The following is a 7,029-nucleotide window of genomic DNA, read 5'->3' as shown; positions in this document are numbered from 1 at the left end:
GGTCTGTCCAACCCTCCAGGGATGGTGACTCCAGCACTGCCCTGGGCAGCCTGTTCCAATGCCCCACAGCCCTTTGGGGAAGAAATTGTTCCCCAGATCCAACCTCAACCTCCCCTGGCGCAACTTGAGGCCGTTTCCTCTGCTCCTGGCGCTTGTTCCTGGGGAGCAGAGCCCGACCCCCCTGGCTCCAAGCTCCTTTCAGGCAGTTCAGAGATCAGAAGGTCTCCCCTCAGCTCCTGTTCTCCAGCTGAACCCCCAGCTCCCTCAGCCGCTCCCACCACACTTGTGCTCCAGCCTTGTCACCAGCTTCATTCCCTGGATCCTGCTTTTCTCTCTCTGCAGAAGGCCCCTGATTCACAGGCTGGCAGAGGGGGAAGAGGACAGCAAAATGTGATTCTGCAGACATGGGCAGGACAGGAACAGCAAGAGCAGCCAAGGGAGCCCAAGAGTCCCCAACGTCACCTCTGCAGGCAGAGCACCCACCTGCTCACGCGAGGGGTCAGCGGGGCTGCAGGATTTAAAATGGCCACAGAGAACACAGATGGAGTGGAGCAACAGCCAGAAGTCACGTGAAGCTTGGCAGAGCCCTCCACGCTTGGAGGATGCTGAAACGATTCACTCCAGCAGCTGTTCCCGAGCGGTTGGATGGGTGACGGGAGGGACAGTAAGGGCTGTGTCCCCCTGTGTGGGAGGGAAACTTAGGGCAGCTGGGGTACCCTGTAGTCAAATGTCCACATCTGTCTGTCCTGGCAGCTGGAGCATCCCATGGCCAGCCCAGGTCCCCCCCAAGGGGACACACGCTGCCATCCCACCACCCACCCTCTGCTCTATTTGCCTTTTCACCGGAGCCCAACTCCCTAAGGCCCCATGGAAAATTCCTGCCTTGATCTGCACCAACCAACTTGTCTGTTCTCGTTTGAGCTCTGAGAAATCCACACCAACTTTTCCTAGGCTTGCTTTTTTTTTCCCCTCTTTTTTACATAAATTAGCATTTTTGTTTAATAAATGGTATTTTAAAGGCAGACACATCCAGCTCTCAACAGCAGGTCCTACACCAGGACAGTCATCAGCATTTGGAGGGGAGTTTGCGGTGCAGGAGGAACATTTGTGCGTTCATTCTCCAGCCTGAATTCCCGCACATGTTTCCCAAGGCAAGAGCCAATTCTATGCACAGGTTCACTTCAGCTGCCGAGGGGCAACAGCAAAATAGCAACAGGTTTGCTTGAAGGAGGAAGCAATTTGTGATATTTGCTTCCATTTCAAGCCTAAGTTAAAACCCAGCACCTCGCATTTCCTACTCCTGCACCACCCTTGAGCAAACATTCTTTATAGCAGCAAACAGTATTTATAGCTTTGCCCCCTCTTGACCTGGAAGTAATTGGTTAATTGAGTTAAACAACAAACCTCAAGACACTCGCATGGTTTCCTTCCAACTTCTCATAGGAAGCTGGAGAATCAAACTCCTTCTACCCCAAGCTGGTTGAAAACATCAAACACCTGAGAGAGCAACGTTTGCTTCCTCACCACGAAACTGGTTCCTGATGAACCTTCTTTGGGGCCAACAGCTCCTGTAAAGCTGCCGCCTTGCTGGGGCAGGTGGGGGCTTTTTGGGGAGGTTTTCTTGGGGCTGGGAGGCAACAGAATGTTTTGTGGTCTGAGCAGGATGTTCCTGAGTTCACCAGGTAAAGCAGGGTTTGGGCAGGTTTAGTAATGCCATGATTTTGTGGCTGTAGAGGTTATCTGGGTTTGTGGGGTGAGGATGTGCTGTCGTCTTGCTGGCGCTGCATTAAGCACAAGCCTCATTCCCAACCTGAGATCCCCCGGGGCCACGCTGGTCCCTGCGTGTTCCTTGTTATCTGAAGGTGGCACTTCAGCGGGAACATTCTACAGGGTCCCAAAGCAGTTGTGCTCTCAAAAGTGCTTAAGTTGAGCTGTGAAGCCCCCGTGTCTGTGCTTGGGGGTGTGCAGGGAGCTATGGGTGCTGCACCTAATGCTGCTGGAGGTTGTAAAATATCCACAAAACCCACCTGGCTGCCCTGTGCTGAGCAGTCAGGCTGCCTTTGTGTATTTAACATGGGCTTTTCCTGCATCAAGACTGCAACTTAGCTGTTTTTCTTGCCTATTGGCAGTGTCCTGATGTGGTGGCAATGGCCTTGGAGGACAATGTCAGTGAAGGATGCACCTTGGTTTTCTGGGTGCAAAGATGATGCTCTTGACACCTGTTTATGTGCCTCTGCCTCCCAGTCTCCCTCTTCCCTTGTGTCTTTATGTGCCCTTGTGATATTTATTAGTCTTTACTGATGTGTGATGCCATTGGGTGAAGAAATGTGTAAAACAGAGGGGTTTTTAGCACTTGAAGGAAACCCTCCTTGGTGGGATCCTTCTCTCTGTGGTGTGAGTGAGGCTCCAAGGCAACTTCATGGTCGCTGTGTCTGAGCTCTGTAAACCCAAAATAAAACCACAGAAAATCTCTTTAGCATATGAAACATAACTACATCTCCTAGAACAGTTCCTCTGTGCTATGGGTAATCACTCCAAGCAGAATTAACACAGGCTGGAGAAACTCCTAGTTCTGTTGGCTTGAATCCATGGTGGTCTGTGTGGAGTCCCGGTTGGAAAACCTTCTGTGAGGGCTGGATTTGCTGAGCGGGAGATGCAGCCGAGTGAGCTGGGTGAGCTGGAGGTGTCTGCAGGAGACAGGGATGCTGCTGCAGCCCGCGGCCTCGTGCCGATAGAGGGGGAGCCGGCTGGGCCCATCCAGCACAGCCGTGCCGAGAATTTCCCTCTGCAAATACAGGGGTACGAGATGTAAAGAGGGTTATTTTCCCAAGGAATTCTCCTTGGCAGCTTTTGAACGTGCTCCGGCTTCACTGGAGCAAAGAAGAAATCCCAACTGGATCCTGCGTGCTCAGGGAAGGAGCCCTGGGAGCTCCAGGCCTCCACCCCTCACTCACAGACTCCTGCAGCTTCATTGCAAGGAGCCAAACGCTGCCTCCTGCTTCACAAAATCACCGGGGAGAACTGAGCACTGGTGTAAAAGCCGAGGTTTAGAGGCAGCCGTGTGGGAACGCAGGCAGCGCGCCGAAATCGCGGCATTTTCCTCTGCGGCGATTGGAGTCGAGCTGCAGAAGCGGCTAAGAGGATTAGATATTTTTGATCGTATTTGCAGCTGCGCTAGCTGTAACCGAGAGGAGGAATCCAAACGCTTCGTGTTGGGAAGTAAGTCCGAGCCTGGAAGGGAGCGCTCTCTCGGGACCCCGCGTCTGGGTACACGTTCGGAGCCGGCTGCTTCGCTGCGCTGTGACGAGCTCTCGTTCCTACGGCTGAATCAATGGCTTTTGGCTCCCTGGAAGACACAGACTCCTGTGGAAAACGCGCTGCGAGCCAGCCGGGATGCAGGGCTCCAATAATGCCTCCAAAATGTCAGCTCCCACACAGAAGGTTTACGTCTCCCCAGTGCCGCAGCCCAAAGGAAGAACACGTTAGAAGCCCTGCCAGGTTGAGACTGAGGCGTGAGAGGGGAGATCCCTCCCTGGATATCGTCGAGAGGGTTTCTTTAACAGTTGTCTTATTAGCAAAGAAAACTAATTTCACTGTATAGTTAAATTTCAGTGTCCAGTTCTCATGCGTTTAGCACTGTTACCATCCAAATAAAAATCCCTGGCCGTTCCCTCTGAAGCTCAACCCTGCCGAGATGCTGGTGATGCAGTAGGAAGCTCCCCCGCCTTTCCTGAGGGACCCCTCGGACCAGCCCTTGGCCACCACTGCAGGCGGGATGGGCTGAGGGGGTGGGTGGAATCCATTCAGCTCTTTTTCCAATCTTAAATAAAAATGTGGCCTCATAACCAAGGAAGACGTGGCCCCCGCACGCACAGGCGTTTGCTGGAAGCGTTCAGCTGTGCCGGAGGGGTGGGAGTCCCTTCCCCAGGGATGGAGGCTCTGGTGATGCTCCTGGCTGGGACTGGCAGGATCCTCCTGAAGCCAAAATCCTGGATCTGAGGCCCAGGTACAATGTGCTGGAGGAGGGGGGAAAGTTCCGCATCTCGCTTCCAATTTGCCTGAATTTTAGCATAGAGTCTTAGTGAACAAGGGAAAGAGCGGCAGAGGTAACAAATCCAACCCTTTCCAAATGTGGTCAGGTGGCCGTCATCTGTCAAAAACATAAAACGAGATTGTAATCCTGAATTTGTCCTTTGAATGTACCTGTACCCGTTCTGCAGTAGTTTCCTTCTAATCCCCAGGGATTAATCCTGAAGTGGATCGAAACATCTGAGGTGAAGGGGCACAGTGGAAATTCCTTGCGGGCTGGTAATAATAACTGAAAGCTGCTCTGTGAAGCAAACCTGAGGCTGACTGGGTTTTTAATGGACATCTGTCTGTAGGGGGAAAAAATGCCATGGCAACTGGCTGTCTGGTTGGCACGTCTGTCTGAGTGAATGGCCGGGGAGAGGACGGGTATTGGCGGGTCTGTGGCTGTGCCTGGGAAATGCCGAGGTACAGCTCGCCAAGGTGGGGAGGCAAAGGTTGTTTCTGCCCTGTGAGCACCAGATCTTGAGGGATTTAAAAGCTAAATCTTGGCATAACGATTGCTTTGTGTGCTGCTGCTGCTTAGCTGGAGCAAGGCTGGGTTTCCCCTTCTCTTTTGTAAAAAATGTGGAATCCAAAAGCTTAAAGTGCTTGGTTGAAGGTTGTCTGGCGGTTTGCTGGGCAGAGTTGGCTCCCAGTTCACGACTCTGTCCCAAAACAATTGCTACAGAGCTACAGCATCGCTGTTTAGGTCCTGTGGCTTTGCTGCCCGAGGAAGGAAATGCCCTTGTTTAGTGTCTGAGGCCAATGGAAATTGAGAGCAAGGTTCACTAAAATGTTGGTTATAGGTGAAACAAGCTCTGTCGCTTGTATATGTCTCTCCTGAGCATTGTGGACATCGACATTTCCCTTCACCTCCTGTTGGTTTCAGGAGCAGCAGCTGGTGTATCCGTCATCCCTGCCTGAACCCAGCTGGTGGGGTGGGAGAAATTGGGAAGAAATAGTTATAAAAGCGCAAGTGCGGATCAAAAACTGGATCTGAGGGGAGCTGGTCTCTGCTCAGAGCTGAGCTGTAAACCCGAGGGTCTGCAGGCGATGAGGAGATGCTGGGGCGGGAGGAAAGGCAGGGGCAGGCAGGTCAAGTTGGAGTTTGGGCTGTGGTTTTGCTCATTGTGGTGTACGTACCTCTCTGGTTCACCCAGGAGTGCGTTCATCAGTTCAAACTGCAGATGAGATAATATCGCATCTCTGGGAAGTGCTGCTCATTTGCTGGAGTACCTGATTTGTTTTCCTAATGTCTTTGGAGATCCCTGTGCCCATAGCGCTGCTCACAAAGTTTTGGCCTCCAAGAACAGGCTTGGGGAGAATGGGACTGGAAGACTGAATTCTTCAAGGAACAGAAAAGACTTGTGTAAAAATCCTCAGTTCTCTGGGCTTCTCTAGCAGCTGATTTCACCTTAAATAAACACTGCATGCTGGTTGTCCCTCCGCAGACGTGCGTGTTTTATCTTGTTGAATTCTGTTGAGAATCACCCTGGGTAGCTCAAGGAAGAGCCCAACACCTCCCGGCAGCTCAGATCCAGGAAATGTTACATCACGTAGCACTTCCTGGTAAGTAATGATGTTATCAGCCTCATTCAGCTCCGTATGCAAATGCAGCCTGCACACGGAGTCAGGGATCTGAATGAAAATAGTCATCTGGAAAAGGAGCAGCTCGAACCTGGAGCGTGGACAGAAAGGGCGAACCAGAGCCTGACTCTCCATAAGAAACTGTTGCTTTTCTTTCTTGACCATGGAGCAGGTAAATTTGAACCCTCAACACTTCTACAGCCAGAACTCTGCACCCACTGTTGGCTTTTCTTTGTCACAACTGCATCTGCAACCAAAATAATAGCAGGAAATAGCCAAAAAAGGGAGAAATTGATAGAGCCAAAGCATAAAGTAATACATACAGAGTATTTGGAATGGTGGGCTAACAAAGAAGAGCTGTTTGCATGTGAAGCAAAGGGAGCGATGTGCTATAACACCAGGTTATTCCCATCGTGCTGGAGCTTTGGGCAGTTCACTGCAGCAGGAAGGTGAGGAGCAGCGTCTGTGCTGCTGGATTCCGAAACCAACCTGCAGGTTCTTCAGTGGTCTATTTTAATTTGGTCATTTCTATATTTACTTTTCATGTGTTTTTTTACAAAGATGCTCAACAAACAAAAAAGGGACGGACCAACGAAAGCCAAACAGAGCTTAACAAAACAAGGAATACATTGAACAAGAAAACAAGTCAAACTGCACCTGCCCTTGAGTCATTCCTGCAGACGTGAACATGAGTCTTATCCATATACTGCTTTTCCAAGCACATGTTACCCCCAAATGTACTTTATTTCATGTCTTAGAAACCATCTCTGCCTGTGGAATTTATTTCTGTATTTTTTTGACATCCTTGAACATCAAGGGCTCCCTCTTTGCCAGCAGGACCCCCTGGCGTGGCTGCCACTTCAAACCGCTGCAGGCTCTTTAATAGTTCTTAACCTTTAGCCCCATAAATAGTGACTAATTGCTGTGCTCTGTAAACATTCTTAGCTGAAAAAAGCATTGAAGTAATGTCCTTTAAAAAACCCCAACTATTAAGTGACCTGGATACATTATACTCAGTCTCTTATCAGGCTTCTTGTGCTTTTTGGTGACTTGATTTTAAAACGCAAAGACCACTGACGAAGCACATGACTGAGGATGGGATCCTTGCGAGCTGTGGCTGACTAGAGGTAGTTTCTAGGCAGATTTTGACTCTTCCTGCTGTATTTGCCCTGTTGGGGTAGCACTTGGAGGGAGTCTGCTTGAAGCTCAGTAGGACCAACAAAATATATAGACAAAATATAGAAACAGTACCCTAAAGATTGGTTAAATGCAAGGGTTTGTATGCTAATTGATTCTATGTGTGTGTATATATATATATATTTTAAAAAAGGTCTTTCCTTAGCTTCTCTTAGGTAATGTTGGTTATGCCATGGC

Source organism: Patagioenas fasciata, chromosome 17 (assembly GCF_037038585.1).
Source record: "Patagioenas fasciata isolate bPatFas1 chromosome 17, bPatFas1.hap1, whole genome shotgun sequence".
Taxonomy (NCBI): Eukaryota; Metazoa; Chordata; class Aves; order Columbiformes; family Columbidae; genus Patagioenas; species Patagioenas fasciata.
The sequence above is the reverse complement of the archived record's forward strand: the minus strand, read 5'-3'. Positions refer to the sequence as shown.